Source organism: Carettochelys insculpta, chromosome 16, assembly GCF_033958435.1.
Source record: "Carettochelys insculpta isolate YL-2023 chromosome 16, ASM3395843v1, whole genome shotgun sequence".
NCBI classification, from domain to species: domain Eukaryota; kingdom Metazoa; phylum Chordata; order Testudines; family Carettochelyidae; genus Carettochelys; species Carettochelys insculpta.
Genome location: NC_134152.1, coordinates 24,096,608 through 24,121,788, shown reverse-complemented (window position 1 = coordinate 24,121,788; position 25,181 = coordinate 24,096,608).

Genomic DNA, 25,181 nt, shown 5'->3' with positions numbered 1-25,181 from the left:
CCCCCTCAGTCTTCTCTTCTGCAGACTAAACAGACCCAATTCCCTCAACCTTTTTCATAGGTCATATGCTCCAGCCCCCTAATCATTTTGGTCGCCCTCCACTGGACCCTCTCCATTGTATTCACATCCTTCCTGCTACCACAGGCAGTCTCTTTTAACCCCAACTATGATGGAAGCAGGCATGTGCAAGGAGCTGCAGCCCTCCAGCTCCATCTCACAGATAACAGCCAGGTCAAAATCTATAGAGCCGGACACCATTTTTCTCCTTGTAATATTTATGATACACATCTGAACTTTCCTGTTGCCAAACCTTCACTCTGAGCTGGATCCAAAGCTCACTGAAGTCAATTGAAAGACAGTCATTGCTGCAGGAGAAGAGACCTAATATCTGGATTTCCATGGAGATATCCTTTGCAATTAAAAGATCGAGATATCACAAAACTGCACTGTAAGAATGAAGATCCCAGATATGAATGAAACCATAAACCACATACAAATGTATGTTAATCCTTTTCCTCTCACAGTGATTTTCTACTAGCTAGCGAGTCATACCGCCTGGGCTGAATAGGTTACCTACAGGCACTTACAGCAGCCAGAGGCATTACATTTGTATGCAGTTTGTATTTTATTAAATGTATCAACTGTCTCCAAGTCTCTTCTCCCTTCCATTCTACACTCCATAATGCTATTCAGCTTAATACATTTGGCCATGGTGTATTCTTGGGTAAGTAAGAAAACAATGGGCCCATTCTTCAACATATGCAAAATATTTAATGTGAAAGATGACACGAAAGTAAAAAGTAAAGACTTCCTTCAGTTCCCCCGCCCGTCTCCATCCGAAAAGGGAAAAAAAAAAAAAAAAGAAAGAAGAAGAAGAATTCCCCCTATAGGCAAAACACAAGGCTAAAATTCAGAGTCTGTCAAACAAGTTGAGGAAGCAACTTCAAGAGAGATAGGTGTTCTCATCAGAGAACTCCCATCTCTCAGCCATTTAAATCTAGTAATTGTTTCCTCAAACCCCAGTTAATCACAGCTGCCCTAGAGGTACATGTGGTGGGGTGGGGAAGGCATTTTGGACTTTATAAACCAAAGTCAATGCACTGACTTTCACTCAGAAACAAACAGGAAGCCATTTTAGCTCTCAAAGAACAGGTGAGATAAACTACTATAATTTTCCCACTTAGTAGTGATTCTGGGAATTTTATAACGATATAATAAAAGTTTTGTAAAGTTAGCATTTGTAATATCCTTTCCATGAGACTAAAAGGACTTAGGAAGTCTTTTTCTTTCGATGATATTCACATTAATTCACCAATTGCATAGTAACTAGAATGAAACAAACAGAAAGCACTGCATTCTGGTTATACATGTTATTCTATAGACTTACCTTACATTTTTTTCCATGAGCCAACATTTCCATGCAAGAGAGAAAAATTTAATGAATTGCAAAGCCATGTACTTGAAGCAGTAACAATACACCTTGGAGAATATTCTCATCTTGATGCCTGGAAGGTTTGCATGCAAAATAGTGCTCATTCAAATATGAATATACCTCTGCTTTTTCAAGCTAAAGTTACAAACCACAGGGACTGAGTCTTTAACATAAGTCAAGCTTCCTGCAGTATAGCTGAGAGAAGAGGCAGGGTGTCAACAGCGACTTTAAGTCACCTTTGTTTCTCTTCTCCACCTTCCCCCAGTCCCAGGGTTAATCTGATGTGAGCGCAACACAGCACAGCTTTAGTGATGCTGTAAATTGGGTGTTGTTACGAGCCAGCACAAGCAGCCATTCCAGCAGCTAACGATCACCCAAGCATGAGAGCACTCCTGCCAAATCCTTTTCAATATCTTTTTTCTGGCATGACTCTCTCTGTTGTCTCTGTGTTGCCTGGGCATTCCCTCTATCCAGGAATTCCCAATCAGCAGGACCGGCTAGCTTTCTACCAGCTTTGAACTGTGAACATGTTTCAAAGCAAGCAGATAGGAGACAAAGATATGCCCCATACTAGTTTATATCTAAGAAGTCAAATTCTGAGTTCAGTTACACTGGTGAAAGTTTAAAGGAACTCCACTGAAGTTAGGGCATTAGGTCAGGGCACATGTCTTTGCTGTTCTGCACAGCACTGAACTTCCAATGCTTAAATAAACCAATAGTAATAACACCACCATGATGTATGAAATCCTCAGATGTTCTAAATCCATGGAAATCAACTGAGTTATGCTGATTTATGCTAGATAAGGGTTTGTCCTTATACCTTTACTTAATAGAAAGTCTCCCACTGACATTGATGGGACATTGATTAGACTCCACATAGGCAAACACAATATGTAGATTTATAAGGAGAAAACCATTTTCCTTTGGGGTACTGTAACACGTCCAGAGACGCCCAGCCCCTTGGCCTAGGGTGGGCGGCAGCAAAAAGGGGTTAGAACACCAGCCCGTACTCAGTTCGGGTGGTCAGCGGCTCACCGCTACAACACCATACAGGCCCCAGCCCTCAACCCAGGGCGGGGCCGCAGTTCACAAGAGTAGTATAGTTCTGGGCCCAGCCCTCAGTCCAGGGCAGGGCAGCAGTTTACAGGTAATAGTACCGTTCTAGGCCCGGCCCTCAGTTCAGGGTAGGGCAGCAGTCCCAAGTACTAGCACAGTTCTGGGCCCAGCCCTCAGTTTGGGGCGGGACAGCAACACAAGATACAACCACAGGCCCAGCCCTCAGTTTGGGGCGGGACAGCAACACAAGATACAACCACAGGCCCAGCCCTCAGTTTGGGGCGGGGCAGCAACACAAGATACAACCACAGGCCCAGCCCTCAGTTTGGGGCGGGGCAGCAACACAAGATACAACCACAGGCCCAGCCCTCAGTTTGGGGCGGGGCAGCAACACAAGGGATTTAAGCGCAGGCCCAGCGCAGGCTGGCCCTGTCAGGGAGGGGCGTAGGGGGTCGCAGGCCCTCCCACTCCACTGTGACCCGCCCGGGGCCCTGGGGGTCGCTCACACGTCACCCCGGCAGTGGGGATCCAGACCGCAACACACTGCCATGGGTTCGTGAGCGTCGTTCCCCGGGCCACTTCCTACCTCACCCTCTGCTGGCGGAAGGTCCCAGTCCATCTGGTCGAGGGGGCCCCCCTAGGTCGGTCTCCTCCGGGTCATCCACCCTCGGGGGCTCCGGCCAGTCGTCCATAACAATGTCGTTAGGGTAGTCAGGCGGCAGCAATACAGGAGACGCAAGGCGATCCTGGGTCTGCGTGCTGTAAGGATCCGCCGGGACGCTGGGGCAGCCCGCTCCTGGGGCCTCTTCCAAGGCGGGGGGTCTGCGCCGGCGGGAAGGTCCTGGTAGGTCCGGGAGTCCGGGTAGTCTCCTTGGGGCATATGGACCTGGGGTTGCTTGGAGCCTCTGGGGGCCTGCTCCTCTGGCCTGGCTGGGCGGCCGCAGGCCCTCTCCCTTTGGTGCCGAGGAGCTCGTGCAGGCACGTCCTCCCTGCCCGGAGGCCCAGGCCCAAATGGGTCCTGAGTCCCGCCTTTGGCTCTTCTAGCCCTTGGCCCCGCCCTCTGAGGGGCGGGCCTCTGGTCTCCTGACTCCGGCCCCGCCCACCAGGGCCTCTGCATAGCCTCCCCTGCCTCGGGGTCTGCAGGAGGCCATACTGACTCACTACAGGTACATGCTGTCTATTTTTGTATACTGTGCAGTGCCATGATGGCATAAAAACTGAACAAATGATAGCACTGATTGTTTTGTAAAATAATGCAAAACAAATGGATTTCTCAGAATGAGAAAAATCTTACGAAATATATTCCCATTTATTGTGCCAAGGTAGTAGAATCTGATTTACAGTAGATAATAAAACTAAAATGAGATCGTGACAGTTGTAGGGAAAACACAAATGAAGAGAAACTTTATAAGAAATGTATGTAGCACACCTGAAATGACCACACAAGGATTTCTATTATAAGGATTATTGTTTGCAAGTGATCAGCAGGAACAAGATGAAGAACAAATATGTATCATAAGGCAGTGAAAGTTTAAACATGTTAGTATTGCCAATATCAACAGATCAAAAATAAGTAGATGAACCCCCAAAATCACAACATTTTTTAAAAGATTGCACAGGTTGAACCTCTCTAGTCTGGCACACTTTCATCCAGCAACATCCGTAATCCAGCATGATTTTCATTATTTGGATGACCTCTTCTTATGGGTGTGGCCAAGATTCACATAGTCCCAGCCAAGAGTCCTGGGTCTCAGTGTTCTGTGCTATAGCTATAATTTACCCCTAAATGTCTTCTAAGAGCCCAGTAAGCAGGGGAAGTTTTGGTGATGCTGCTAGACAATATTGACCTCCTGTGGTCCAGCAAATTTTCTTGTTCAGCACTGGTCAGGTGGCAAGGGTGCCAGACTAGAGAGTTTCAGCCTGTTTTGTGTTTTTCAGGTCAGTCTCTTGATTTTGGACTTCCCCTGCCTGTGCTCACAGGGTGGCATGTGACAATTGGTGTCGCTCACTCTCCTATGTATACCGGAGGATATGTTCACTGCCTCAGGAGCACTCAGCCCCACATTTGCCTCTCTTCTAACAAGCTGTTTTCCTGCCTCATAGTGTTTAACAGTTCTGTCCCTAACTAATGCCCCTTGTTTCAGCTCCCTTTATCAACACACTCAGTTCAGTTCAGCCCACCCCCTTCCCCACTGATTCCCACCACTCTTGGTTCACCTTCCCAGAACTCACCCATCTGCTCAGGACCCACTATCAATACAGCCCCCCCACCCCATTAGCCCTCACCCTCCATTTCAGCCCCTAAGCCATGGATAAACCCTCCCAGACTCATCCCTGTTCATTTTTGGGTTCTTCAAATCCCTAGGCTGGGGTCGGAGGGCAACGGTGGTCTGGTATCTTTCCAGGCTGGCAGGGGACCAGTTGCCCAGGACTCCTCACTACAGCCCCTAGTGGCATGGCACCTGTCTAATAAAAGATGCCCAAAAATGGCTTTTTGTCCTTGCTTATATCTCACAAAGGCCAATGACCTTGCACCGCAAGGCAGAAAGCCCTCCCCTGTGCTCATCTTGCTGTGCTTGGCCTGCTTGGCCCTCATTGGCTATTCCCTGCAACCTCGCTAATTGGTTCAGGGTGGCCAACCAATGGATCTCGAGATACATGCTGCTGTTTGAGCCATTAAAATGCAGCTTCTCCTTGGAGCTGTGTGCCAGGAGTGCTGGCCACCACTCTGCTCACACAGCCCAGTGCTTGGTGGGAGAAGTGCATGGTGGCAGTGGTGGTGGTGGCGGTGGCAGCTCTGGTGAATCAAGGGCATTGAGATAGACGGGGGAGGGGAGGGGCTGGAAATACCTGGCTCTGAAGGATGGGGAGGGCATTGAGTTAGAGCAAGGGAACTGGCGGTTCCTGGCTCTGGGGGAGTGGGAGGGCATTGAGTTAGAGCAGGAAGGCTGTGGGTGCCTGGATCTGGGGGAGGGGTGGGGATTGGGTTATGGTGGGGAACTGGGGGTGCCTGGTTCTGGAGGAGTGGGAGGGAATTGAGCCACGTCTTAGATAATTATTTTTAGATAGATAGCTAGAAGAACAAGAATAACCCGGGAAACTACAGGCCAGTCAGCTTAACTTCTGTGCCAGGAAAGCTAATGGAGCAGGTCATGAAAGAAATCATCTGCAAGCAATTGGAAGGTGGTAAGGTGATAGGGAACAGCCAGCATGGCTTTGTTAAAAACAGATCATGTCAAACCAATCTAATAGCTTTCTTTAATAGAATAACGAGCCTTGTGGATAAGGGAGAATCGGTGGATGTGGTATACTTAGACTTCAGTAAAGCATTTGACACGGTCTCACATAATATACTTATCAATAAACTACTCAAATACAACTTAGATGGGGCTACTATAAGGTGGGTGAACAACAGGCTGGGTAACCGTACCCAGACAGTAGTTATTAATGGTTTTCAATCCTGCTGGAAAAGTATAACTAGTGGGGTTCCGCAGGGGTCTGTTTTAGGACCGGTTCTGTTCAATATCTTCATTAACGATTTAGATATTGACATAGAAAGTACACTTATCAAGTTTGCAGATGATACCAAGCTGGGAGGGGTTGCAACTTCTTTGGAGGACAGGGTCATAATTCAAAAGGATCTAGATAAACTGGAGAAATGGGCTGAGGTAAACAGGATGAAGTTAAATAAGGACAAATGCAAAGTGCTCCACTTAGGAAGAAACAATCAGTGTCACACATACAGAATGGGAAAGGACTGCCTAGGAATGAGTACAGCAGAAAGGGATCTAGGGGTTATAGTGGACCACAAGCTAAATATGAGTCAACAGTGTGATGCGGTTGCAAAAAAAGCAAACATGATTCTAGGATGCATTAACAGGTGTGTTGTGAACAAAACACAAGAAGTCATTCTCCCTTTCTACTCTGCGCTGGTTAGGCCTCAGCTGGAGTATTATGTCCAGTTCTGGGCACCACAGTTCAGGAAGGATGTGGAGAAATTGGAGAGGGTCCAGAGGAGAGCAACGAGAATGATCAAAGGTCTAGAGAACATGACCTATGAAGAAAGGCTGAAAGAACTGGGCTTGTTTAGTTTGGAAAAGAGAAGATTGAGGGGGGACATGATAGCAGTTTTCAGGTATCTAAAAGGGTGTCATAAGGCAGAGGGAGGGAACTTGTTCTTCCTTGCCTCTGAGGATAGAACAAGAGGCAATGGACTTAAATTGCAGCAGGGGAGGTTCAGGTTGGACATTAGGAAAAAGTTCCTAACTGTCAGGGTGATCAAACACTGGAACAAATTGCCAAGGGAGGTGGCAGAATCCCAATCACTAGAGATATTTAAGAAGAGGTTAGATAGATGGCTTTCAGGGATGGTCTAGAAAGTGCTTGGTCCTGCCATGAGGGCAGGGGGCTGGACTCAATGGCCTCTCGAGGTCCCTTCCAGTCCTACTCTTCTATGATTCTATGATTCTATAAGATGTGCTATTTGCACTCTGCCCATGGCTCTTACTCCCTACCTGGTTAGCCACCCCTAGACTAGCTGCTTCTCCTGCAGCCATCGTAGCTTGGTTGGAGGAACTCTCCACTGCTCTCTTTCTGTGAGGGTTGTGGCAGGACCCTGAAGCCACCAGCAGGAGGCCTTTGGCCTATTCCACCCCATCACACATATGAAATTAGCAATTGCAGGGATCAATGCCTAATATGTAAAAGGACTGCATCATCAATCTGGGAAACTAGCCAATACATAAAGAGAAATGGAAAGACTAAGGTTGCAAATAGGTAACTAAGTAAAACATTCTGGAGAGGTCAAGATGACTTTGTCATAAGTCATCCAAGCAGCAAAGAATGCAGAGTTGTCAGTGGAGGTGGATATAAAAGTAGGAGAGGAGTGGTAATTATAGTAGATAGATTCACTTGTTTGATCCTTACAGCTATAACTCTATCATCTGAATATGTAGTGAAGGACATCTTAAAGATATGATTATTCAAGTGTCTGGCCCAACCCCTACAGATTCTGGTGAGGATGTCAAAAAAAAGTCTATGAAAGTCACTGAAGAAGCAATGAAAATCAGTAGCGGAAAGAAAGGCAGTCATAATTCTTATGAGAGACTAGAATGCAAAAGTAGGAAAGGAAGGAGTATCTGTGTTATTGGCTTATTTGATCTTGGTGAAAGAAATGGGAGAAAGATTCATGCAATATTTCAAGAACTCTGATTTCATTATCTGCACAAAGAACAATCTGTCCTTCGTCACTTTAGAGACTGACAAATTTATGAGGTCATGTGCTTTTGTGGGAAAACCCACTTCCTTATATGAATGGAGTGGAAAAAAAGAATATAGTGTTTACCTGTCACTAGTAGGACCAGTTAATGAAGCAAATTAAGTAGGATGTATCCCATTCCTGCACATATCAAAGATGGAGAAATTGCCCTTGTAATGCATAAAGTAGTTAAGATTTCTCTTCAGACCCAGGCTAAATGTCTCAACTTCGTAAATGAATTCCAATTCAGACGTCTTCCTCCTCACTAATTATCTGCAATACTTATGCTGAACAAAAAAGAAAATGTACCACATACACGGGAGTAATGAGGGAGGAATAAAAAACAAATTTATTTTACCATGATCAATAGTAGGTACAGAAATAATAATAGGAATGTTAAGGATAGACCAAGTGTAGATTATGGACCAAATCACAGATTGATAGTCAGCTTCATCAATACCAAACGCATAAAGTTACAGAAAGCCAAATGCTGTCTGGGATGGAACCTTGAATTGCTCAGGAATCATGAGATGCAAAGGCACTATCAAGACAAAAGTGTTGCAGATCACTAATAAAAACCTAAAAGCAAGTAACTTGGGATATCTGAATGATGCTATTGAGGAAGCTGCAAAAAACACGTTGGGAAGAAGTTACTAGCTAAGAAAGCCCACAGATAGCAGATGGAATCATTGCTCTTATGGACAAAAGAAGGAAGGTAAAGGCACAAAGATGGATCACAGAAAAAAAAGGAATACCAAAGACTAGATAAACTGACAAATAATAAATATATGCTATGTTTATATTAGACATAGAAGTTGACCATCAATACACAATTTTAGCTAAGCCAATTGAGTAGCTGAAGTCGATTTATCCACACTCAAATTCCATATCTGTCCACACAGAGGAAGGCTGATGGAAGCATTTCTCCCATCAACCTTCCTTATTCCTCACCTACTGCAAGAAGTACAGGGGTCGATATCGACCCCTTGGGAGCGTCATTTTGTACATGCGCAAAATGAAACCCTAGAAGATCAATCTTCAGCAGGTCTATCTTCTGTTGTAGTGTGGCTCTGGCCATAGATTTAGCAAAGTCTGAATGGCTGATTGAGAATTGCAAAGAAAATGAACAACTGGGCAAAGAAAGCAAAGTAAGTGAGACATCAAAAGATAAGTACCTTTAATTACAGGATAAAGGTTATTGGTATGAGCCCACAGGATGAAAGTGGGTGATATTTGACAGACCCTAAAGACATGAACAAGAGATAGCAAGAATATATCAAGGGAAAATATGGTGATGTAGACCTGAAAAACATCAACCGAAGATCAGTCAAATAAACATACCAATAACGGTTGGAACCATGGCAGCAATAAAATAATTCTGAATAGAAAATCATTAGGCTGTGATGGAATATCAACTGAATTGTTAAAAAGTATAGGATATGAAGGCTTGAAAGCCTTATCAATGGTAATCAAGAATATGTTTGAGTAAGGAGAATTGCCGTGAGATTTTACAACCTCACTCTGTATCCAAATCCTGGGGAAGGAAAGCAATACTACAAGTTGTAAAGACTACAGAACAAATCAGCCTGGTGTCACGTGCCTGCAAGACACTTTTGCATGTTGATAAGGAAATAAGTGATCAACAATAAACCTTCAAATGTGGATGGGGGCAATAAACTTGAAACTCATGTAAGGAATGTGGAAGCAGGAATTTGAGGAAAGCGTTCTTTAGAGCTCACTTACGTGGAAGGGGAAGAGTTTCAGCATGTGTCTATGTAAATAGTTGCTTTGTTTTCAAGACTTGCTAGGTAGCAGATGAAACAGTGGTGTTTTACCTATTGTAAACAATTTGTTGTTGTAAAGTCACAACTTATGTTATCACCCAGTCTAGGAATTGTGGAATATAACCAATGCATGAATTATTATGGGGATGCAGGGCAGCCATCATCACTGTGCAAGATGTGGATCCCACAGAGATTCCCCCCATCAGAGTACTGTGGAGTAGAAGGTGGTACTGATTGAAGCAGCTGACTGGGAGCCTTTTGGCCATACAGCCGTGTCTGGTTTGACTAGTCTTTTTCCCCACCTGAGTTCAGAGATAGGCATGAAGCCCAGACCAGTGCTGGGGTCTGTAGTTATTCTGTGAGTATCCACCCTGGTGGGTACTGAGATTCTTGTGGCTAGGCCCAGAGCTGAAGCAGCTGAAATCACTGGGTTATACCTCTAGCCAAATCAGCAAAGTAGGAGGCAAGCAGCCTGCTAGAGGTGAACAGTAGGAGCAAAAGGCAAGTGGCCGGCAGGTGATCCTGCCCCTGTGTGGCAAGAGACTCCATGCTGATGTACCTGTGAACTCTGGGTTGGTTTGGACCAGACCGCACTGTGAGTGGAGAGTTGAGAGTTGAGGTGGGAGTGTGCAGATAAAGAGCACTAAGCAAGGAACTTGGCTCAGCAGACTCTGAGGGCAGTGCCACACTTCACTGTTTTCCTTTCCTTTGTTTAGGAATACTGCATGCGTCACTGTGTAAATTTGTGTTAGGCTATTGTTATTAAACAAGCTGTTTCTATCTCATACTCTGTGCTTCCAAGAGGGGAAGAACTGCCTTTACACGCACCCAGCAGGGTGGGCGAGATTGTCCCAGGGTGGGGGCTTGAGCCAGGTAGGTTGCTGTATTGAAGGAATCCCCTAGGAACTGAACCTGGCCATTTTTGTGGTCACCTGCCATTAATAGAAGGGTGACACTCATAAGAAAAATCAATTGAAATGGGAAAAAAACACTACATACTTATGTTTCTCTGACATCCAAAAGGCATTTGGCAGAATCTACTTGTACAAATTTCTCATTATGTTCAGATTTGTAAGGACTGATTGATATGAACTCTGAGTGAAGAAAGAATTACACTGGGATCATAAGGTGATTATACTGGGAGATGAAAATGAAAGTCTAATGGAGATCAAGAGAGGAGTGAGACATTGAAGTATAATATCACCAACTTTATTCAACATTTATAGTGAGTGTTTGCTTAAAATTAATAAGAACAGAAGAAGGTATCAAGATGAATGAGAAATGAGTGAACATTTGTTACACATATACTAGTGCTGTTGGCTGATTCAGGAGGTTTGATGAAATTAGTGTAGGTTGTATAACATAGTAAAGTATGTGGTTAGGAGTTGAATGTGGACAAGACAAAAAACATAGTGGTATGTAAGAATCCTGGAAAATCATGTAAGATTGAGACAACCATATAGCAAGTGAGAAATCATTGCTATTTAGGATGCATCAGTAGAGAAAATCAAAGATCTGGCACTGAAGTCAGCACCAGAATACCAAGTGTGAAAGAAACATTCTGGAAGAATAAACATCTGATGAGAAGAGACATAAATCTGCAAACTAAATTCCAATTATAAAAAAAATATATTTGTCCTGTGTTAAATTACAGCTGTGAAACATGGACATTCAAATTGATAATAAAGAAACTACAACCAGGGCATAAATTCTCAGAGTATTAATTGAACATGAGAGGTTTGGGACTCCTGCCTCATAGATTTGAAAATATTTACCAGAACTCCATTCTGGACAGCTCTGGCTAAATTTAAGCCCTGATTCAAATTATGATGCAATACAAGAATTCTGAAAATGTCATAGATAGACTGTATACAAACTAAAGATTTAGGGACAATTTGTGCCTCTAGATTAGTGGAACTGCTATGGGCACCCGCATGGCCCCACAATATGCTAATATATTTATGGCTGACCTGGAACAACGATTCCTCAGCTCTCGTCCCCTCTTACTTCTCCTTTTCTTATGATACATCGATGTCATTTTTATGATTTGGACCCATGGTATAGAGATTCTAGAAGAATTCCACAGAGATTTTAACAATCTACACCCCACCATCAACTTATGCCTCAACTACTCCAAGCAAGAGATACATTTCCTGGACACTTCAGTGCAAATCAATGATGGCCTGATCAGTACCACGCTCAACCAGAAACCCACGGACCACTATACTTACCTGCATGCTTCTTGCTTCCATCCTGCACACACAACTAGATCCATTGTTTACAGTCAAGCCCTTAGGTACAATCACATTTGCTCTGATCCTACCGACAGAGACCAAAAACTACAAGATCTCTACCAAATATTCATAAACCTGAATCACCCCCCAGAAGAAATAAAAAAACAAATCAACAGGGCCAGATGAATACCCAGAGACCAGCTACTCCAAGACAGGCCCAAAAAAGCCAATAAGAGAACACCACCAGTCATTACCTACAGCCCCCAACTCAAACCACTGCAGTGCATTATTAAAGACCTACAACCTGTCCTTAATCAGGATGCCACACTCCAGAAGGCCCTGGGTGACAGGCCTGTTCTCTCCTACAGACAACCTCCCAACCTTATGAGGATTCTCACCAACAACCCCTGACTATACCACAAGAATACCAATCCTGGAACTTCTCCTTGCAACAAGTGCTGTTGCCAGCTTTGTCCACATATCTATTCTGGAGGTACCATCATTGGACCTAACCAGGTTAGTCAGAGAATCACAGGCACGTTCTCATGTTGCTCAACTAATGTCATATATGCCATCATGTGCCAACAATGCCCACATGCTTTGCATATTGGACAGACTTCAAACTCTCTTAGAAAAAGAATTAATGGGCATAAAACAGACATAAAAACGCTCCTGATTCACAAACCTGTCAGCCAGCATTTTAATGGAGTGGGCCATTCGGTTAAGACCTGAAAGTCAGTGTTTTACTGAAAAGTTGTGTGTCCCAGGAAAGCTCATCACCTAATAAATTATTTTGTTAGTCTTTAAAGTGCTACTGGACTACTTTTTTGTTTTGATAGTATATAGACAAGCACAGCAATCTTTCTGTTACTAAAAAGTAGTGGCTATTACTGGAACTAACCAGCTGCTAATTAGAGATCTTGTGAAAAGAAAGATTCAATTTGCAGAAAACATTTTAAGAGGTTCAGAGGACAATGCACATTTATGGTGATTGGAAAGGAAAGCTGATGGCACAAGAGCATGAGACCAAAAAATATGAGACCATATTGTTCTGGAAGGACAATATGGTGTCCTGGGTGGATCAAAAGTCCTACGCCTCTACAAAATGATTAGCTGAGGTTTTTACAGAATGGGCTGCCGCAGTTACAAACCTACAGTCGCAGGCAATATGTGAGGAGTGCAAAGGAGGTCACATGCACCCCCCATATGTCCTCCACACGCACCCACTGTGAGCACTGTGAAGCTTCTGATGAATAAGGGGGCAGCCCTACGCCTTCTCTGCAGTGGCATGGCCTGAAATCGCTATTTCTAGGCCACACAGGATAGGACTGCCCATGCACCCGCTGGAAGCTGAGTGGCATTTCCCTGGGAAGAGGTGGATGAGGTCAGAGCAGGGGCAGAAGGGAAGGAGCCTGGATGGCAAACGGGTGTGGCATGGGCAGAGCAGGGTGGGAAGGTAAGGGCATGAGCAGAGAAAAGGTGGGGCGTGGGCAGGGCAGGGGGCATGGCCAGTGTCCCCACTGCAATCCCTGCACTGATCAGCTCTGCCTACCATAATGGGAGATGCCACTTACGAAGGATTAAAACTAGTCCAAAGGAAACTGTATGAATTCTCCCACTATCTCTTGACAAACAGGTCTCCCAAACAGAATACATAAGGAAGGCTATTTGTTAATCTTGATGTGTATTACAGGCAAAAAACTGTGTTGAAAGAGCACTACTTAGGTTAAGTTAAGCACTCAAAAACTAGGAAATCCTGGGATTAAGGTTGCCTGTGTAACCTTAATTCAGGCCCCTTGTCCAAATGCCTCATGATTCAATCTTTAGATATATGCTCAGATACGCATTTTTCCACAGCACTCCTGCCTCACTTAGAATGCAGGGTGGATGGTGCTCAGTTAATGAGCAGCTATTCAATATTTTGTTTTTCCTCATTATTCAAGGTAAGGTTCTGTGCCTTGTTTACATTACACAATTCATACTCAGCTTGGAAGACAGAATTGCTGTTTTCCTCATGGGCTTTCTCTGCGGAGCTCATTGATATTGTATCTGAGCTCTTTACAAATATTAATGAATTTCTTTTCAACTCACCCCTGCAAGGTGAGCTTGCGGCATTATTGTCCCCATGTTATAGGGGAGTAGCTGAGGCACAGAGATTAAGATCAAAAGAATCCACTATTTTGGGTGCCAATTTGAGGTACCCAGGACTTTTCAGAGGAGTAAGGGGACTTCGAAGGTGCCCCAGCACTTCCAAGTACCAGCGGGTGCGCCGCAGCTAGACACAAACAGGTACTTCGAAGTTTTAAACTTCAGAGTTGCCACAGGGGGGAATTTGCTTAATGAAGTGCTGCCTATGCAGGGCAGCACTTCATTAGTAAACTCCCAACACCATAATTACCGTCCTTCCTTCTGTGATGGGGTTCTGGGGTCCCCCAAGCTTTGCACCCCGGCCGTAGGCAGGAGAGTCTCTTACTTAGCAGGAGAACAGCGGGTTTATTAGCCGATAGGACACAGCATTGTACAGAGGAGTCAGTACAGCCGGCAGAGACAGCCAGTCCAATTCATGTTGGGGAGAGGAGGCCCCGAGGGGCCCCCAGAGCTGGGGCCTTGCCCCCTTCTTTGTCTCTCTCTCCCTCAGCCCAGACTAACTGCTTGCAACTTCCAGTTCCAATTCAAACCCCTCAGGCTCCACCTCCTCCTTTGTCTGCAGTACAAAGGTGTTACCTGGTCGTCAGGGTTACCCTCAGCAGGAGCCCCACACCCTCTGTGAGCCACACACACACACACAGGTATCCCCCACTCCATCACACCTCTCCCCCCTTTCAGACCGAACTGAGCGGGGTCACTCAGCCAGTGACCTGGGGAAGTTCGGGGCCCTTCCCTTGTGATTGGGCATTGGCTGCACCCTTAGTGCTCCCCTTGATGTGCACCACCTTTATGTTATAATCCTGCTGGGGGAGGCTTCAACTTAGGAGCTTGGTATTGGCCCTTTTTATGTGATGCAGCCGGGCAAGTTCCTTTAGTTTCCTTAGGTTGGTTGGTTTTCCTGCTTTTGTTTTTGGTTCATTAGCCACGTTCTTAAGTTGGGCAGGCAGAGCCCATACAGATGCTGCAGCACCAACAGATTAAATAGTTTTTTTTTGGTTTGGGCCCTGCCCTGTTTGCCCACCAGTTCATACAGCTGCTTTAGCCAATGTTTGGAATTTAGTTACAGTCCAGTAAAGGAAGGTACAAATGCTTTCCACCCTTGGCATTTAGCCAGACCACCACAATGGCTGTGTGCCTTAGTTTTCCCTTCCATGCCACACAATAGGTTTGGAATGTTTCTCCTTATGTGAGAGGTTGCAAGACTAGTTACAGGGAACAATGGTGACATTTTAGAGTTACAGACTCCTTTAACATACAACTTATGCTTTTACATTAATGTTATTAAGTTGAATGGCTCTTTCCAAACATTTAGTACATGGTACAATTTTACAGCTTTTGGTAGCAGCACCCCTTGGTTACAGCAGTTAGCGTGAGTAACAGAACAAACCCATTGCAACTGTACATTTACGTTGCTCTTTGGTAGACCACAACCTTTGTGCAACATCCTTGAGAATCCGGTATTTTGGGGATAAATGGCTGAGGCCTTTTTTAGCACCATTAAGTTTTAATCTTCTCCCTTGCCCCCTGGGGTGGAAATTTGATTTTTTTGGCTGTGTCCTCCCTTTTAACAAGAGCTGGGCCATTGATGATCTCAGGGAGACGGCCCCTCCCAGCCAGCCTGGAAATTTGTAAACCAAACTGCTTTTTGAGAGTTGTTTTGTGAGTCCCAGATGCAGAATTCACATGGAGGAATCCCTGTTTATCCCTTACTGGCCCACCCGGACCACAGCTCCTTTGTCCTTCCCCCTTCAACTACTGCCTCTTCATGGAATTAGAAGTGGAGTCCAGTATAAGAATATAAGTGTTTCTAGCATCTGGAGATGGGGAATTGCTGAACCTCTCCTGCATCCTACAGAGACTGACTGTGCAGCTGTTTTACTTGGTTCTCACAGGGCTGCTTACATTCCCTGATAGTTTTCACCTTACTTGCACCAACTTCCAATTTCTGAGAAACTTTTACACTGCCTGCTTTGGACCCTTCCAGAGCACAGCCAGTGGTTTTACACTCAGGCAGATCCTGGCCATCAGGAGCTGAAACAACTTCTCCCCAGGCAAAGGGCTGCTCTGGCTCTTACAGACAAGCACCTTTTTTGTTTACTCACCTTCACCTCACTCCCATTTTTTGCAGTTCCCACAGACGGGTCAGGAAAAGTTTCAGGGAAATTCTCTTGCTTAAGAGCTTTCCCAAACAATAACTTACCCCTGTCTGCCTCCACGGGGGCACTGTTCCTTTGAGCCACAACCAGCTCCTGGGTTTTACCTACACCCAGGATCACTTCTGGCCCATTAGGCAGATTCCCACGTAATCCCCCTCCAGACAGACAGCCAGTACCACCGGACAGAAGGTTAGGATCCCTTTCCTCCCTTCTGCTACCAGCTCCTTTATTTTCATCAGTTAGCGTAACTTCATTGCCTGTCTGTTCTTGTGTCCTGGCGAGAGGATGACTCTGGTAGGACAGAGTCCTCTCACCCCCTCCCAGTAACACCTCAGCATTAGGCAAAGAACAAGTACCAGAATCGTCTGGTTTTTGGGATTCCCTGATGATACTAACTGGATTAGACCACGTTAAAGCATCATCCCCCCTGAGAGACACAGAGGCAGGCCCACTTCCCATCTGGGCTTCAGCTGCCCTCAGATCCAGCTCTGGGATCTTGGCTCCATCTTGAGCCCCCACAGGCTCAGGCAAAGGATTCACTTCCCCAAAAGCAGAAGCACTTTTCTTGCACCAAGGACCAGTGTCCTTAGCAGGGATACCACTGCCCATCCCAGAGCCATTCCCTCTGCTTCAGCCCCCATGGCTGGATTTAGAGACACACCTGGAATGCTCTTTTTTGGTGGTTTCTTCTCCAGCCACCCCAGGCTGGGGAATCTTCCTCAGACAATGGGCTACTTTCCTTATTGGCATCTTTTCCAAACGCAGGCTCTGCTCTCTTCCCAGGCTGCTGCTGCTGTTCAACACAGACAGACAATGGGAGACACTTTCTCCTTTGTCCCAGCCCCCCGGCTGGTCTCCACACACACACAGAAGGTGAAGCAGCTTCTCTCACAGACAACTTGCCATTCCCAGTGGATTAGCTGCTTTCCTGCACAGACACACAGGCACCTTCCTCGGCCCAGGCCTGGAAAACTTTTTGCAGGTCTGTCTTGGCCACTAGTAGATGATGGGTTGGAATCGCTCCTTCCCTCCTTGAGCTGTGGCAGGCCACTTGGTTCAGAGCTCCAGGCAGTCCAGGGTTCCCTGCCCCAATCCGGGCTCACCTCTGCAGGATTCTTCCCAGCCCTTAGCTCCGCCACTGCACATCCACGCTGCCTTGTCCAGCTTCTTTAATTTTGATTCGGTTTCCAGGTGCTGCCACTTCACAGCGGAGTTGCTCAGCGTGGTTGCAGGCTCTTAGGCTGATGCCCTCTGCACCCCACAATTCCTGGAAGAATCCCTTCAGTGTGCCAGGCTTCTTGCGGGTCACAAGCTGCCCGGGGTTAGGCCATAGGCCCCTCTGCCCTCTGGGACCGACTCCAACAGACTCCCAGCGGAACCCCTTCTTCAGTGTGACACCCGCTCTCAGGGACCATGAGCACCCTGTCTTGGGAAGGACTCATTCAGCGTCAGCCTCCTCAGGGGTCACTTGTTCCTGGGGGTTGGGCTCTCGGCCCCTCCACCTTCTGGGACCGACTCCAACAGATTCCCAGGAGTAACCCCTCCTCGGGTGTGACACCCCCTCTCGAGGACCACAACCGCAGTTGCTTGGGTTCAGCCGCAGGCCCCTCCGCCTTGGGGAACTGCACCTCACTGCCCTTCAGCACACCTGGGTCTCGCAGGCCCCACTTCTTCCGGGGCCCCGGTCACTTACTGCTGGCTGCTCCATCCTCGGGGTGCAGAACATCCCACTCCTGACACCAGTGTGATGGGGTTCTGGGGTCCCCCAAGCTCTGCACCCCGGCCGTAGGCAGGAGAGTCTCTCACTTAGCAGGAGAACAGCGGGTTTATTAGCCGATAGGACACAGCATTGTACAGAGGAGTCAGTACAGCCGGCAGAGACAGCCAGTCCAATTCATGTTGGGGAGAGGAGGCCCCGAGGGGCCCCCAGAGCTGGGGCCTTGCCCCCTTCTTTGTCTCTCTCTCCCTCAGCCCAGACTAACTGCTTGCAACTTCCAGTTCCAATTCAAACCCCTCAGGCTCCACCTCCTCCTTTGTCTGCAGTACAAAGGTGTTACCTGGTCGTCAGGGTTACCCTCAGCAGGAGCCCCACACCCTCTGTGAGCCACACACACACACACAGGTATCCCCCACTCCATCACACCTTCAAAGGAAGGTGGTAGTCTAGACAAACCCACTATGTTCCAAGCATAGCTCCCAGCTGTTGTTCATCTTTGGAGACCTCACGAAAAGTCTCATGTCTGCTGTCTGCTGCTCCTCCAGCATCTGCTCATGTCACCCAATGCCACCTGCACCTCTCACTTACTGCCCTGTGGCTGCAGGTGAGGGTCTCTGCATGCCCTATTCCAGAGTTGCCAACTCTCCTGGACCAAACAGCAATGGTATCTGATCCATCTGGTCCCGGAAAGCTGGTAACCCCCATACCACACCTGCAGCGTCTGTCTCTATGGACCTCCCCTGGGGATTGGCTATTCTCCCTTGGCTGTGGAGGGCACCAACTCTGAAAATGAGGGTATATTTTTGACTTTGGTAGGGAGAGCTCTGAATATTAGTGTATATGTTTACATTGATGTCTACATCTGTAAAACGGGAATAATAATATCATTTTATCTCAAAGGGGTACTATGAAAATAAATTCGTTAATGTTTGTGAAGCTCTCAGTTGATCTCAGTGATGAATGCCATCTAAATTCCCATGAGGAAATCAATAATTCTTCAGAGCAGGGTCTAAATAAAGCACAGTAAATACGGGTGGCATGGAGTCACGTATTGAACGGTGAGGATAAAATGAAGTATTGAATAGCTGTCCAATTAATAAGCAATGTCCATTTTGTGCACTGAATGAGGGGCAAGAGTCCTGTAGAAAAAAAACTAGCATGTGATCTTGTAATTAAGTCTGCCATAATACATATGCATAAGGGGGATGAATCAAAGTTGAAAGGCAGCCTTAATTCTGATGCTGCCTACATTTCCAGTGCCTGACTTTGCAGCCTTGGCATTCTTTTAATTTTTTTGGCTTCATCTACCCGGGCGGCTTCTGTTAACAGAACAGCCCTTTTGTCGACAAAACTCAACAAGCGTCTACACAGCTAAATAGCTCTGTCAAGAGTTTGTCGACAAAATTCAGCTGTCCAGTCAACAGCGTTATCTTTCTTCCCAATCAGGAAGAGCACCTCTGTCAACAGAGTGCCCATGTAGACACTTCTGTCAACAGAGAGGGCTTCTAGTTTCCCAGGCAGCCTTGTTTGCAAAGCTTCCAGTCAGCTGTTCTGTCGAGAGAGGACCGATCAGTGTGGCTGCTCTCTGTCAACAGAGCAGAGTGTTCTTTTGATCTGCTTTTATGTGTAGACACAAGCTGTGAACAGAGGTACTGCCAAGGTTTCTCTGTCAACAGCGAATTCTGTCAACAGAGGCTGCCCATCTAGACGTACCCTTTGTGTTGATAGTAGAATACAGAGGGAGAGAGAGATCCCTATGCTTATTCCCAATAACTTCAGCAGACCCCCTTATAGCTACAGTGGTTCAATCATGAATCCAGGATCACGACCACAAATGAAAAAGACAATTATCACCTATCATTTTCTCCTTTACAATGTTGCGACACTAAAGGGATTTTCACATCACATGAATTTGATGTGTGCAATTTGTGAAGCAGATGGCCAGCACCTTATAAGTAGTATATTTGTAACTTGATGAAGTAGTTGCCATAGTAAATATAGATCGTTTTTATACCAAACAGCATACAAAACAAATGTGCAGAACTATGTGATACCACTGGTATAACTGTGTGTGGTTTTTTACATACATTCACATACCATCTGAGGCAGTAAGTGGCTACGTCTACAAGTGAAGCCTACATCGAAGTAGCTTATTTCGATGTAGCGACATCGAAATAGGCTATTTTGATGAATAACGTCTACACGTCCTCCAGGGCTGGCAACGTCGACGTTCAACATCGACGTTGCGGAGCACCACATCGAAATAGGCACTGCGAGGGAACGTCTACACACCAAAGTAGCACACATCGAAATAAGGGTGCCAGGCACAGCTGCAGACAAGATCACAGGGCAGACTCAACAGCAAGCCGCTCCCTTAAAGGGCCCCTCCCAGACACACTTGCACTAAACAACACAAGATCCACAGAGCTGACAACTGGTTGCAGACCCTGTGCATGCAGCATGGATCCGCAGCTGCAGCAGCAGCAGCCAGAAGCCCTGGGCTAAGGGCTGCTGAACACAGTGACCATAGAGCCCCGCAGGGGCTGGAGAGAGAGCGTCTCTCAACCTCTCAGCTGATGGCCACCATGGCGGACCCCGCTATTTCGATGGTGCGGGACGCGGATCGGCTACACGTGCCCTACTTCGATGTTCAACTTCGAAGTAGGGCGCTATTCCCATCCCCTCATGGGGTTAGCGGCTTCGACGTCTCGCCGCCTAACGTCGATGTTAACATCGAAATAGCACCCAACACGTGTAGCCGTGACAGGCGCTATTTCGAAGTTAGTGCCGCTACTTCGAAGTAGCGTGCACGTGTAGACACGGCTAGAGTGAGGAAGTTCCCAGTAAATAAAAGGTAATGTTATTGAATGTATTCATTTAAGCACAGAAATGCTACATCTACACTACAGAGATCCTTCAAAATAAGTTCTTCCTGAAGATCTGTTCTGAAAACACTTCAGAGTGCGTCCAACACAAAAAAGCAGATTGAAAGATTGATCTGCTCTTTTGATAGAGAGAATGGGCCAGGCATTGAAAGAAAGAACAGGCCAGGGGTTGAAAAAATCCAGTGCCATGAGGACTCCTCTTTTGAAAGAAGGGCCCCATGGAGTGCCTACACATGTTTTCTTTCGAAAGAAGCTTGAACTTGACTTGAACTTGACATTTTATAAGGCTTCTCTACAGCCCTTCCTTCCACCATGCAGTGAACATCAGTAGTTCTACTTTCTCCAGAACATTCAGTGCTGAGGAAGAGGCAAGTTGCCTTTGGTCCTATCTTCATAAGTGTCAATCTAAACATCCTAGTAATAGACCTCATTTTAAAACTGGGCCACAATAAGACTTAAATGGCATTTACTGTTAATACCCCTGCCTCCATCACTTATTTTTAAAACATGAGTCATCTGAGGAAAAGACATATGTCTGTAGAAGTAATTCTTACTGGCAAATATATTCAATGTTTTCTTAATGGTTCAGTAATATCTATGCCAGTTTGCTTTCACCACAAAGTCACTATTGGCATTACTGCAAGCAAGCAGATTGCAAAGTATTTTAAGCTGCTTAAGTTTTGCGACAGCCTATGGGCTGTAGCAGGGCTTTCTTTTGTGCCAGTACTTGCCAGTACTGAGTGCAGGCACCTCAGCAGCCCCAGCTGCCAGAGTGTCTGCGGGGAGGGAGAGCCAGCTGAGTATTGACTCCTGTTTTTGTTTTACAACAGAAAATCTTTAAACTGGCTCAGGCTTCTGAGACACTTGGGGAAATTGAAAGTAAAGACCATTACCATTTACAGAGAAGAAATACAGTACAGGTTGCACCTCCTACAAGTGGCACTCCCTGGTCTGACAACATCCTTCATCCAGCAGGAGCAGGGATGTTCCTAGATCAGAGTGCTGAGCAGGAGGACAAGCTGCAGCCCACATCCTCAGGCAGCCCTGTGGGGCTGGAGCCTGTTGGGCCGGAGCTGGAGCTGTTGTCCCCCAGCAGTTTAGCAACATAAGTGGGAGCTCCAACAGCAACCTAGGCCAAGGCACCCATACAGCACCAGATTGGTGAGCAGCCCAGTGGGGTGGTAGAAGGGGGTTGGTGGCTTGGGGACCAGTGGCAGGAAACTTCCCCTCATCCAGCAAAATCTCTTGTTCAGGACTGGTCAGGCCTGACCATGCCAGCCAGGGACGTACAACCTATATTCCAGTTTGTCCCATCAGTGAGTTAGAAATTAATTACAAAATGGTTAAGGTGTGTGTGGTGGGGGGATTATGATCTGCCAGTAAATTTTCAATGATATGTTTTAAAGAATCTTGAACAATAGCAATACTTTTCCTGAAAATCCACATATGAGCTCATAGGAATAAGTGGATTTCGACGTTGGTGGGGTCCTTTCAAAAAGGACTCCCGAGTAGACGAGCTGCACGGGAGTGAAATATGGCAATTTCAAAGTGCTGTGGCTGGTGGCATGCTAATGAGACATTGAATATGCATTTCAGTGCCTCATTAGTATTCTTCGATCTGGCCATTAGCATGGCCCTTTCAAAGTTTTTGGTAAGTGTAGGCGGAGCCTGAGAAACAAACAAAATGTATGCAGAGTACTTTATTTACCAACAACTGTAGTATTGTACACTGTAAACTTACTGTATTTATTTGTATTTACTTTCACTATACTGTACTTATGGATAATGTAACTAAAATTCACTTACAGTTAAAATGCCAGTTATTTGAGAGTCTTGGATAATGGAATGCCAAATACGAAATAATAATAATAATAATGAAATAATAATAAATAATTTACTGTTGTTTGAGGATCATCTGTTTCAACTCCCAACTGTTGTCAGCGTATTATGAAGTGTTGACACAATGTTTTTATTATGTAAATCTATCCACAGCTTTGGCAACAGGTGCTTGTTTCACTTTTATAAATAAATAAAATGGAGAAGAAAAAAACACTTAGTTTTCAGACAATTTCTTCTAAGTTAAATTCTAAAAGCCCCCAACATTTTTTTAAAAAAAGCACTAATAATCCCTTTTAAAATAAGTGATTTTTAAAGAGGAGATAACAGCTGATTTATCTGATACCTCCTACATTCATCTGTTTGCCTGGATCGTTACATTTTAAGAAAAGCTGTTCCACTGTTTAATTTGTGGGTTGTTGGGTTTTTTTAGATTGACTAGCTTTGTCAAATCCGTTTTATCTATAAATCTTTCCAAAAGGCCCTGCACCTTTTATTAGTTTTATTGCTTCTGCTATTCTTATCTGCGAAGTCTGTGGCAGAACAATGAGCTTGTTTGTCTTATTTAAATTGTTGTACCATCTGCTAGAGTTATAGCTCCAAAATTACTGATAAAGCTTTGCCTTCAAGATAAAGTCTGTCACATGTGTATGTCAGCGGCAGCAATTGTATTAAGAAGTTCTGTCCTGTTGGGAAGTTAGAGTTATTCAGCCATAACCAAAAGAGTTGGTGTAACTAGTGGCTCTGAATTATTTTCCTGTGAAATCTTTTGCAACCCCAACGCTTCCCACAAATGATACATTCCAACGGAGGTGGTGCAGGCTGCCCCTACACTCCTTGGAAGCAGCATGCATTTCAGTGGGAAGAGATGGGCGTGGACAGAACAGGTAGAGGGAGGGGAACAGGGGCGGAGCATGGCTGGAATGGAGAAGAGTGGAGCCTGGGTCAGGAGGGAGTGGAGCATGGTGGGGCATGGGTGGGGGAGGGGCAGGGCAGGAGCACATGGCCAGTGCTGCCCCATCCCCGGAATCCCTGCAGTAGTCACCTCTGTATTCTAATACATCAGGCAAGTTGAACAACTGGTGTAAGACAAATAGAGAGGTAGCCAAGTTAGTCTGTACCTTCAAAAACAGCAAGAAGTCCTGTGGCACCTTGTAGACTAACAGATGTTTTGGAGCATTAGCTTTCATGGGCAAAGACCCGCTTCATCAGCTGTATCTGACGAAGTGGGTCTTTGCCCATGAAAGCTTATGCTCCAAAATATCGGCTAGTCTATAAGATGCCACAGGACTTCCTGTTGTTTTTGGTATTAGACACTTATTTTGCCCTCTCCTCTTCCTTTCTGGTGCACCAGATTACCTCTGTGAGCAATTATTACTAATTCTAATGCAATACAAGGAAGTGATGTGTGAATCATGAGGCACTTGGTCTGAAAATGGAAGCAGACAAGCAGGATGGTGTGGCCCTCAGCAGCATTTCACCTCTGACAATTTCTTTTTAAGGACACTTGGAACCAAGTTACAGGGGGGAAAAAGCAGATCTTTAATTGTTTTTACTTTCAGGAGATGAAAGTGCCCTAGCATCATTGTGAAGAGAACTATGTTTAAATATACTGTTTATGGTATTGTTTCACAGATTCTCATTCTGTCCTTGAAATAAACAATACACAGTGCAAGCAACATCTATTTTATCTCAAATATGTCAATGATTTTACTGTCTATGAGCGCTATAAAAAGTACTTCTTTAAATAAAGAGGAAGGATGGTCCCATGGCAACAGCGCAGGACCAGCTGGTGGACTATTTGAATTCACTTCCTGGCTTTGTCACAAACTTTTTATGTCATTAGGCACTTATATGTCATTAAGTCACTTCACCTCTGTGCCTCAGTTTTTCCATCTGCACAAGTAGAATTATACAGTATGTAACTACCTCACAGTGGTGCTGTGAGGCTTTATTCATTAAGGTCCTTGTCACAGAGTTGGTATACCCCTCTTCCTTTAGTAGCAGGCCACATATTTTAAAACCCTGTGGTTGGGCTCAGCTCCACACGATTCCTTAGTCTGAGTCTTCACCCCAAAGTCCTGACTATCCTGACAATCTGGCCCGGCAGCCGGAGTCAATAGCAAAACCCCATTCTTGTACTGAGCAGTGAGGCCCAGCAGCCAGAGTCAGTAAGAGTGCCCTCTTTGCACAGGGCAGTCAGCACAGTGGCCAGAGTTAGTAACACAGGGTGCAGGTTCACCACCTTGGGAGGCAGTAGTGGGTGGGAAGTAAGGGAACCTGGCTCTGCCCTCTCCACCAGGTCCCAACCCTCATTTCTTCCAGGCCCTGAGGAGGTTCACATGATAAACAAGCATATTCTCTGGAGCCCTAACAGACACATGTCATAGTCACATATCCCACTTTGCTCAGCACCACAAAGGGTCCCTGCCACTTAGCCAGCTGTGTAAACTCCAAGGAAGGGAATAATAACAAAACCCACTGTCCAGGCATAAATGTGCTTGTTTTTGTTCCCCAGTTGTACTGCGTTCCTTGAACAGTCTCGGCTCAATCATCTACTCTATATTTCAGAAATGCGTCTGTCCATCTGTTTGCTCAAGAACTCCTCCTAAGCGAAAAGAGCTAGGGCCACCAAAGTTGATACACAGCTTCCTCTTATCGCAAGATAAAGCAAGG